Genomic DNA, 11,750 nt, shown 5'->3' with positions numbered 1-11,750 from the left:
GAGGAGAACTATGAGAAGTATTTACATTTCAGAAGTTTCGTAGCCGCGGCCCGCGTGTACAACACAAATAATTGCAACTGGCTTGTTTCCGTGTGTATAGTTGGTTCGATTGATAATTGATATACTGATAGTGTTATGAGCACATATCTGTTACTCGACACAATTGGAAAACATATTTTTTTTTTGGAAATAATACGGATTTTTGTAAGTATGTATTATTTCTGCTTGTAAAAAACAAAATAACGTTAACCCTAATGGTGGTGCCAAGGCACCTGTGGCACCTACCGTGCGAACACCTATGGTAGGGACTTAAACTCATATTGGTTAAATTTGGTTTCGGCTCTGCTTTTGAAAATTCTGTTTGGGAAATAATGCTTTTACGAAATTCTTTCTTTGTTTTCGGGCTGTAATGGGAGTTTGTTCGGTCTTTTCGTTGGTTAGCCCTGCTGACTGTTTTTTTTTTTTTTTTTAATGATTTGAATAATGCCAATTGCTTCTTTTGAAGTTGTTGCTCCTTCGTCTCGTAATTGTACGTCGTATATTCTCTTTTGATTATTTAAATTGTATATGGGAGCATTAAATAATATTTTGCATAGGAATCGAATCTCTGCAGAAATGTGTATTAGGTATATATTTAGATGATGTTTCATTGTAACTGTATGGGCAATTATACCGAGTAAAGTCTACTTCTGAACGATGCATAACACGAATATAGTCACTCACGATACGTGAAAATAAAATGCTTTGACTGAGTCTGTCGTATGCTGGTGGACTAGTCCCTGAAGTTGCTTCGATTTTGCCGGCTACTCAGGGGTTCGGTATAGGGGGGTTCGGGCCGTGTGGCCGAGGGATCTAGTTTCCAGAATTAATAAGGCCAAATAAAGTTCCCAGGTCCTTTATGCACATTAAGGCAGACACTTTACATGGGACTGCCTTGGATCCGCCTGTGACGATCCCAATAAGGCGTAGCCCGGTTCCGCGCACTATCCAGAAATACATTATGTCCCGCCCGTGCCGATACAGATCCTTTCTTATTATAGAGGCGCTAAATCATGGCTGACTTAGTCTGGAAAAAATTATGGGGTGACATCACAAGATCGGTTTGTCCCGAATTCGGCAAATCCTCCACTGACCTTGTCTCTATAAAAACCAAGCAGCAATGACTTACATACACGATGACTCGCATTCAACACGATAACTATCCAACTGTGCAATACATTGACTGGGGAGATACATAAGAAAAATATGCTTGCGACGGCGAACGTCCAGTTTACAAAAAAAATGCACGACTCGCAAAACTTGTGTTGAAACATGCGTGAGAAATGACTATGTCCAAGACACGACTAGAAAACTATGCGACCGAACAAACTGTTGTTAGCTCCCGCACGGCACAGCTCAAGGCTACTGAAGACACTGCGCCCGGTCGAGTCCTCTCTTACCATCCCAGAGCGACGTCTCTCGCACGTCCGCTGCCTCTCATGCCTGGATGCCTCAGCCTCGTACCTTGCTCAGCTAACCAGACAGTTGGCTGTGTCCTGAGACCTAAAACTTTATCAGCACTGCTGGTGCCTACGCCGATCTCCCACATCACACTGGGACACCTCAAAACACCCAGTGAACCTGTGGTCCGGTGGAGGCCTATCAAACCTCTGCTAGCTATCCAGGCTAGTACTGGAGCTGTGTCGTCGCTCACCACGTCGACTCCGCATCGGACTCCTACCTAAGACACTTTTTTCACAAGATCTATGAGCTGCGTGCACCTGGGCTCAGTACCTACTTCGTAATGGACAGAATCTGAGTTTACTCCGTATGGTGGATCTTTTACATTGCAGGTGTGAGATTTAACACCCATCCTCACCATGGGTCCCACGGGACCTGGAATATTTACATTATTCAGATGCGGCACAGTTCTGAAGGCCAACAGATATGCACAGAGGTTGAGGAACCCATCCCAACATGATACGCCACCGGAGAACCTCCAGCTGCCGAATACCCCAGGACACCACCAGTGCAATCCCCCCACTGTGGGCATGGTAAATACCGACACAACCCATACCTCTCACATCACTGGGACCCCTCGGTCACCCAGATGCTCATGATCCAGCCGAGGATACCCGCCTCTGCTAGCTTTGCAGGCTAGTACCCGAGCATTAAAGTAGCTCACGACTGCCACTCGTCATCAGAGCGGGGACTCCTCTGAGTGTGCTCCAAGCGATAGGAGCTACCACTGCCACCACGAGTCCATCTCCAAATCTGATCCAGGGCCATAAAATAAAACCTCAGCGGGGATCTGTCTCATCAAACAATCAGTCCCATGGTACCCTTCATCTTCAGGTATAGTGCTTTCCCAGCACCGCCTACAATCCCAGCGACCACCATCCTCAGCCATATGAATATCCTTAGTTACTCACTTCAGAATCTCCCCCACCAATGGGTTACAGCCAATGAAGGCCCGGGCTGTGCCTGACCATGGCCACCCTCAGGCCTCTCGGCAGCCCTTCATTATTCCATACACACTATTGGTTCTTCACAGCGAACCAGGTGTCTTGAGACACCACCTAGGGTTTGAGGGTCCAACCCCCCCCCCCCCCGCCCCCCATGATAAGGCGCAGCCACCCGTCCACAGCCTACTAGTCTACAAGAATACCCATTCTGACACACTGAGTAAGTCAGAGGAGTGCGCACCACCAACACTGCCCTATTTGTATATTATCAACTCTGGTGCCACGAGAAGGCTATGGGTTGCAGTAAGCAGGAGTGGCTATGTATTCGCATCGCACGCCCGTTTCGGTAACCTGGCGAGAGCATCACTCAGATACTAGAGCCGGCTACAGCTCCGACACTTCGTAGGTCAGCAATCATTCCCCGTGGGGACCCAGGCACCTTGACCAGCAACCTACCTAAGGCAGTGCGAAGTGTGTCTAGCAAGGGCAGGTCTACCAAATGACGAGTGGGCGAAGTGTGCGAGCGAACAGCTGAGAGACATGGCCTGCCACTGATGAGGCTTTTGGGGCCATTTTGGTATGCAGTGGCCAGAATTCGTGGGCACATTTGTGCACCATTTCAACACCAAACAATTGATGTTATAGTGCATATCACAATTTTATGATAAACAATAGCATGATGGTGAACAAGTGGAGCAGTTTTTTGCACACAAAATCTCAGCAATTCAGGCAAGTCTCACCTAACACTGAACTGACAGCAGCACTCCCGATAGTGATCACATTGCGGCATGATGAACTGTTACCGAACCTTCTTCAATGAAAAATAAATGCAACAGACTGTGGCCAATGAAGGAAACCTGCAAAAGGCATGATGACGAACCTCATGGATGACATCATGAACCAGCAACCCCCACCCCTAGTCTTCCCTTCCCCATAAATGCCCTGGTGATAACCCAATCAGACAGAACCATCTAACTGCAACCCTCACTCAGGCAGTAGCATGTCATTAATAATGCGATAGACACACACACGAACCAACCACCGCTGGACCAGAGTGACGACTCATATCAGCAAAGTTACGACTGACCACCACAGTGTCAACAAGGGTGTCCCATTAGGACCCTTTACTAACACAGCGACTGCCCATGGCTGCTACCTCAACACCAGCAACAACCACCACCACCAGGATGCATACCACATGGGGTGAGAATAGTAGGACCCCACCCCTCACACGAGTTGCTCAAACCTAGGGGCTGAGGGCAGCTCGGTACCAAACCTGGGCCAGTTGTCCTGGCTTAACAACCATCTGCTTCGCATCCCGGTGAAGCTGCGTGGTTGGGCACAGGTGCGAGCAACGTGTTTATCAACCCGAGCATCATGCCACTGTATGAGCTCCAGCCACACTGCGCAGAGCTGTGCCTGGCAACCAGCAAGCTGCTTGGCCCGATGGTGGGCCAAAAAGACTATGAGGTACTTTGAGGAACTGACGACCAAAATGACAACCCTTGTACAAGATTTGTATGAGGATATCTTTTTGGGACAGACACGGTTAGTGGAGCATGATACACTAGTGGAATTGAAGCACACACACTTCAACAAGAGAAACCATAAGCGATTTACTGTGTATTCCATGGACCTCACGAACCACCTGGTGAGATACTGACTCTAGAGCAATTACATCATGATGTACCCCACAATACCAAACTGCAGTCAACCATTGTTATGCGAGGGGCAGAATATTTTTGACATGGCCAACCCTTTCCAACGCAACCCATTGGCGAAATACAGAATTCCGACAACCATAACATTCCCATTCATGAATCTCCTGGGAGCTATGGCTTCAGAGAGCAGAGGACGATCAGAACAGGTGTTGGGATGTTGCAAGATTGCATCATTGAACCCTCCAATAGCCTATACAGTGCATGAGTTGTGTTAGCCCCAAATGGCTCATTGCGCCTCTGCATATACTTCTGACCACTGAATGTCATCATAGTCAGTTCGACCCTCCACCTCTACATATTAGTTTTGAGGCCTCTGTAGCAGGGCTAGGCTTAGCAAGAGTGTTTAGCACACTTTACCTGAAAGCTGGCTAATGGCAGTTGCCCATAAATCGCAGGGACAGGGAGAAGAGAGCTTTCACTGTGCAGGATGGGTGAAGTTTCAAATTCCGAGCTATGCCTTTCGGCTTAAAAAGTGGACCTGCCACTTTCTGGGAAATGATGATCTGTATTCTAGAGGGACAATTCGCAATAGCCTACTGGGACTCAGTCATTGTGTTCTCCGAGACATGGGACAACCACATCAAACATCTGCCACTAGTGTTAGAGTGGCTAGCGACACACCACCTGAAGTCCACATCTCACAAATGCCTCAACAGGGCACTAGAAGTCGAATTCTTAGGACACATTGTGAGTGCGGAGGGCAACCACCCCCAACCCAGCCATCTGCGTAAAATCACAGAGGCCGAGGTGCCATGGACACACAAACAGCTATAATGTTTTGTAGGGCTCATCAACTGGCTTAGGTATTATATCCCTATTTTGCGAACATCATCGCTCCAACCTGCTGTCATCCCAGAATCGCTACTTGGGAGACACCTCTTCCCAATAGTGAGAATCTTACCTTGTCAATGCCACATTCACGCACGACCACCTACTAGCTTGGGTGGATTCAGAATGCCACTTGTACCTACAGACAGATGCTTGCGCCTTCTGGGGAGGAGTTGTTTCACGTAGACCTGCAGGGAAACAGACAAGTAGTGGTCTATGCTAGTGTCAAATTCGGCCCAGAGGAGCGGCTGTATCACAGTAACGAACAGGAGTGCCTGGCGTTCGTGTTGGCAATTAAAAAGTACTGCCCATTCCCGGTGAGGAAATCTTTCACGATATGCACTGACAACCGGTGGCTGACCTGGTTACACATGATGCAGGGAAGGAAGGGCAAGCTAATTCGATGGGCATTGTTTCTGTAGTCCTTCGAGTTCGAGGTATAACACAGGGGTGCCCACAAGGGGGGGTAACGACGCAGACTGCGTCATTAAAATTTCAGGGGGGGGGGTTGTTAAAAGATGAGAAAAATGTATATATTATTTACATAATTATAGCTTCTAATGTGAAAATACGTTTCTGGTGCTTTGATAATTGAAAGGGATCTTGTAAATCAAATTGGCAACCCCGCACTTTCCTCAACAAAAGCAGTTTGGCATCTGTCGGTTCAGGATGGAAATATTACCTGATATGACCAAAATTATTATTAGAAAATCAGTTTAAATTAATGCAAAATGTGATAAAATATAATACTAAAAAAGTATAATATTATAAAATAATTGAGTAAATCAATGAGAAAATGGCATAAAAAATTTCGGGGGGGGGGGGCGCATCATTAGGTTAGGGGGAGGCGCATCATTAGGTTAGGGGGGGGGGTGAGTCATAGTGTTTGGGGGGGATGGGCACCTCTGTATAACATGCCCCTGGTTACAGACAACCAACTGCCCAACCTACTATCCCACGAGCTGGACTAGCATAGCGAGCTAATCGACACCAAATACTAGGAATATGTGTTACCCCCAGCCACCGAGAGGGATGTGCTAACCCAGACCCGACATGCAAGCTCACACATCCGATGCCTGGTTTCATCGCCCACCAGGGCACTCATCACTCCAGTGTCACTGCTCATCTGTGTAGTTCTGGCAAGTTCGGCCAGGTGCTCTTTGTAATTGCTCTGGTGGTAGTAGAAAATATTGGTATTGCACTAACACTCGTGACACATTTGAGGAGGGCAGGGAACCATCAAGTTGAACTGTTCATATTGACCATTGGATTCTGATGAGGCGGTAATCTCCCTCGATGGCGATGACTCGCCTAATAACAACCTCCACCCCTCGCTCTACTTATGTTATGAGTGGTATCTGGAATTCGGGGTGTACCAGCTCAATGTGACCTCCTCTGACTCCTTGGGCTCTCACTTCGCTAGGCTCTTTTGTACAACATTAGTTTTTTCTGTTTACAAATGTTTCAATTCCTTCATACAGGGATTGAAACACCCCTGACCTTCGCCATAAAATTGTGCTCGACAAAGGTGTCGGGACGAAACATCTGCAAAGCAGCCCCAGAACCGATTTAAGAGTACCTCTGAATTTTCCCCAACAGGTCTGCGCTTCGCCCAAACATCGTTCCCATACATATTCAAGCCAATTAAAGGCAATGGCATATATATATATATATATATATATATATATATATATATATAAATATATCAGGATCCTTATATGCAAGAAGAATCATTAGGGTATTTCGCACACAATGGGTTTGTTAGGTTATTTTTTTCCTGTAGTAATATATTCTCCTGTTTACTTGTGTTCGCATCCTTTCGATGCCTCGTTCAAGATCCTCCTCAGTCTGTTGGTGTCATGCATCACATTTTTATAGGTAAAAGCTGTCATCTGTAACTTTCTCCCCCACCTGTCTAGTCAGTAGTTTACACCTGATGGTAGACCACCCACCATATATTCGTGTTTGTTTAACCTGCAGAGTCATTTTGCTTGTTTCAACTTGTTCCATGTCATCGTATGTGGGCGAAAGTCGACAGTGCGTCATCACATGTGGCCGGAATGTAGCAGGCTAGCCAAACTACAAAATAATGTTCTGGGCAGTTCTGGTCGGCGAAGTTCGTTGGAGCCGAGTACCTACTGTATATACCCCGTTCTGGACTCCTTCAATCAGAGTACTCCGCTTTCGCTACCACAGAGTGTCACACCTACCGAAGACCACTACGCTGCCACTGCATTAGCCACTGCCCAGATAGAAGACATCACACTGCCCGAGACCTCTGAAGTCTACGTGCGGAGAAAGCTTTGATGTGGGTAAGAAACATTTCTGCATTTTTGGGGATGGACTTGGCCCATGACCAAAGGAAGCAAACAACAGCGAACTTCGAAAACCAGTAAGATAATGAATAAGATATCTCGCTCCACCAGTAGTGAACTCGTTTAGCGAGTAAATTACCGAAAACCCGCTCCTCGATATCCGAGAATACTCGGTAAGTAGAGTACTCGGATATGTCTTTAGAAAATCTCTAACGACTGTAAGTGGCTACTCGTCAAGTGAGTGTGGGGAAGCGAGTTGGAGGACTAAGTGAGCGCAAGACAGGTATTAAATAACATAGTTCGAAGCTTGAAGAAAGGCTGGATGGTCATAGACAGACACCGAAATCACTTATAAACGAGTGCATATATTGTTTGGTTTTGCCAAAGGGAATCAATGAGACAGTAATAGTAACTGTCGTCACAGTACAAACTGGAAGTGGTACGAGACATAACGAGTGTGTCCAAGGCAGCCACGAGTAGCAGGTACTTAGAGCCTACGAGTGCAGGTCCTCATCGTGGGTGCGGAGTCGTCTCTGGGCATCGTGGTGAAGCTCAGCCAGCAGACACCGCCAGCGACGTTCGTGTGGGCACCGCGGAGAAGGAAGGCCTCACTCGGAAGGCGAGCAGAAGATAAAAGCCGACACATCGGGAACTGCATTTATCTCAAGGCAGGTGACGTACCAGTAGAGGCCCTTGTTGTTGAGGGACACAGTATCGGACGAACAGTCCTCATCCAGAATATAAACAATAGAGCAAACTTTAAAGTCTAAGTTTTTGAGCTAGTAGTCATGACTTTTATTGGCTAGCCATTTATTTAGATTCTGCATTTTGTAATTGTGTTGTGTTAGATGGGATGGCAGGCAGATAAATTTTGTATATGCAGAGAAGACCTCTTGAATTTTGTAAATTTACTGTATTTTGTTAGAATGTTTATAGAGTCCATTTTGAGCATTAATGTGTAGGAAAGGAGGGTCAATCTCAGAGGCAATAAGTAATTGTTGGTCTTTACTCTTTAGTAAATATTTCCGACCACATGACTATAAATGTAAATTATTCGTATTAATCTCATTGTTTCTTCTGGTCTTGTTAACAGACATAAGCTGACGCCGATATAAGCTCTGTTGTTGAAGAATACTTCAAGTTATTAATCATGTGGAATGATGTCAGTTGTTTAGAGTGCCATTTATGTTTGGCACTATCTATAGATACTAATAATAACACTTTAAGAGGCAAAAAGTATGTTCATTGAATGAAATGATGAAAAAAAAAACTATTGGAAATGGCTATTGAGAACTCAAAATACAGTTTTTTTAAAAAATTTTATTTTTGTCAGTTTGTCTGTTTGTTCGAGCATTAATCTAAAACTACTTGACGGGTTTTGATGAACTTTTTTTATTAGGAAGGTCTTTGGCTAACTTAAAACCTAGGCTATATATTATTAAAGAATTAACCCTCAAGGGCGTGTAAAAGGGGTGATAATATTTGTAAGATAATCATAAAAATTATATCTCAGAAACTAAATAAGCTAAAGAAAAGATATTCGGTACCAATAATTAACATATAAATCCAAATAACCACAATTATTTTTTGTGAAATTCCACCCCTAAGGGGAGAAAAGGGGGTAAGTATATTTTAAAGATGAATAATAAAATCTCCGAATTTAATTAAGCTATATTCATCCCCTAAGGGGTGAAAGTAATAATAAATAGTATTTACTGGCACAGTTGTACGAGTGTGATGCGTGATGCCTATTTCCGCCATTTTGGATTTTGACATCGCGACGGCCATTTATAACTTGTCCTTCAAAATTCCTCTGAAATGACTAACAACTCCTCATTATTCCCAGAAATTTTCCCTATTTCTAGGGGGGGGGAAATACTGTTTTGAGGGAAATTTTCCCATTTTTTCCCCCTTAAAAAATTCGGAATTCCTAAAAACACTCTTGCCTTTGAAATAACCCAAATTCCTTTAAAACAAAAAAAAAGGCACGAATTCCCCATCGATAAGCCTCCCTAAGCCGCCTAGGTCATGACCTTGACCTTGACTGTAATCTCGTAATACTTTAATTTTTAACCAAAGAATTCCGAAAAAAAATCACAAAAATGAAAATTCCCCACAGTGGCTTAAATTCTCCGGCGTCTAACTGCCCTTGGCCATTGAGGTCATGAACATGACCTTGACCATAAACTCGAAATCTGTAATTTTTGACCAAAAATTACAAAAACTAAAAACCCTCAAAAAATTGCTTTCTTCAAATGTTTAGTTCCCCAAGCTATCCACAGGTTCTCGGTTCGATTCACGGCGAGAGTAAACATGTAATTTATTAAAAAATTCAAAAAATCTTAATTCCAATTTAAATTAAATTTAAATTGAAAATGTCACACCCACCATCTTGGGTTCCAGAAACCTTGCACTTTATGTTACGGCCGTCATATTGAAAATCCGTAAATTTTATCCGATTTTAACGGAAAAAATTAAACTTAATAAAAAATAATAATAAATAAAATTAAAAAACTTCCACTATATCAATTCAGACGTCACAGTTGCACTTTTATTTACAGTCGCCATCTTGGATGTGTATAATGTCATTGTTGAACTTTTCGTTACGCCCACCATCTTGGATGTGTATGATATCATCGTTGCACTTTTTGTTACGTTCGTCATCTTGGATTCTAGAACGTTGCAATTTTAGTTATGGCAACCATATTGAAAATCCTTTATTAGTAGCCTATTTTAACGGAAAAATTTAAACTTATTAAAAATTTAATTTTTATCAAATTTTAATAAAAAAACGTTGGAGTCCTCGGTTCGAATCAGACGAGGTCATTCGATTAAAAATGATGATGGATCCTTCCTCCAGGCAAGCCACCGGCAGGATGACCCACCACTAATGCCAAGACAGATATTACGCCAGCCAGTATGACATTACAGTCATCTTAGGTCCGCCATTTTGTTGTCGTCTGGTGAGGTCACCATCTAATTTTCGTCTGCTAGAGGGCGCTGTCGCCATATAAGTTTAATTTTTAACAGATAGAGTGTAGGGATAATTTATTACCGTGGCTTCTGCCATATTTAAATTTGGCCACCATCTTGCAAGTCTGTAATTTTTAAGCCTAAAATTCGGAAAAAAATTCAAAAAATCATTTTAAAAAACTCACTTGTTAGAATAATGATAGATTTGATCGACTGAGTTTGATCCTTGATTTATGCAAAAAAAAAAAAAAAGACAATTTAATCAAAAATTAACTACAGGATGACAAGTTCGAGAAAAAACAACAAAATTACAAATGAAAAATTTAATACATAAATTATACAAGTACAAAAAAAAAAAACAAGCAAATTACAAGCGTTTCTCGATTTCTACAGTCTTCTCAGAAGGTGAAGCGAGACCTCTGCATGTCTTGACATGTGAGTTCAGGGGAGTTCTACATGACAGTCGGTAGCCAGGTGCATCCAGTAGGTGGTCGAACACATCCAATCAGTAGCCAAGAGGTATTTTTCGTCGATACTCGGCGAAAATTTTAAACAGATCATGTACGAAATCATGTGTATAGGCCAATCATCTCCGAACCAAGAAGTATTATTCGCCGATACTTGACTAACATTTTAAAACAGGCCATGTTCAATGTCAGGCGTATAGACCAGACGTCTCTGAACAACGAGGCTAATTATGTTCTGAGTACAGGCTTATCGATGCTCATTCGTCGTCAAAGAGGAAGCACATAATAAAAAGAAATCACATTCGTCAAAAAAGGAAGAACAAAGCAAATAGAAAGCACGTGCGACAAATGAAAAGGACACACACACACACAGAACACGAAATACACGTAATGTACACGCAACGAACACGCAATACTCCCATAGGACACATGCAATGGACACACAGTACATTCTGGATACACAGTATACACTAATAACATGCCATGGACACACATTACACACACAGAACACGCAAAGGACACACAGTACACACACAGGACACGCAATGAACACGCAACACACTCTGGCCACGCAATGAACACGCAACGAGCACACAACACACACGCTGGTCACGCATTTGACAAAAAGGAAACACATTTGGACGAAAATTCAATTTGGCGTGATACGATCTCACCACAGTAATACGATCTCATCACAGGGATACTTTAGGATACAGCTCCAACAGCTCCAGCGATATTTGACTACAAGACTAAAAGGCAACAGGACTATGAGACTATGATTCTACGAGGCTCCAACAAGCTACAAGACTACGAGGAAACGACGCTACGAGACTACGAGACTAGAGGCTACATGGCAACAGGTTACGAGACTACAGGGTTACAAGCTTCTTGGCTACGAAGATACAAGTCTGTGAGACTACAAGGCTGCAAGGCTACGTGGCAACATGGCAACAAATGCTAAGAGACTGCGAAGCTACAGTACTAAAAGACTACGAATCTACA

Source organism: Bacillus rossius, chromosome 1 (assembly GCF_032445375.1).
Source record: "Bacillus rossius redtenbacheri isolate Brsri chromosome 1, Brsri_v3, whole genome shotgun sequence".
NCBI classification, from domain to species: Eukaryota; Metazoa; Arthropoda; class Insecta; order Phasmatodea; family Bacillidae; genus Bacillus; species Bacillus rossius.
The sequence above is the reverse complement of the archived record's forward strand: the minus strand, read 5'-3'. Positions refer to the sequence as shown.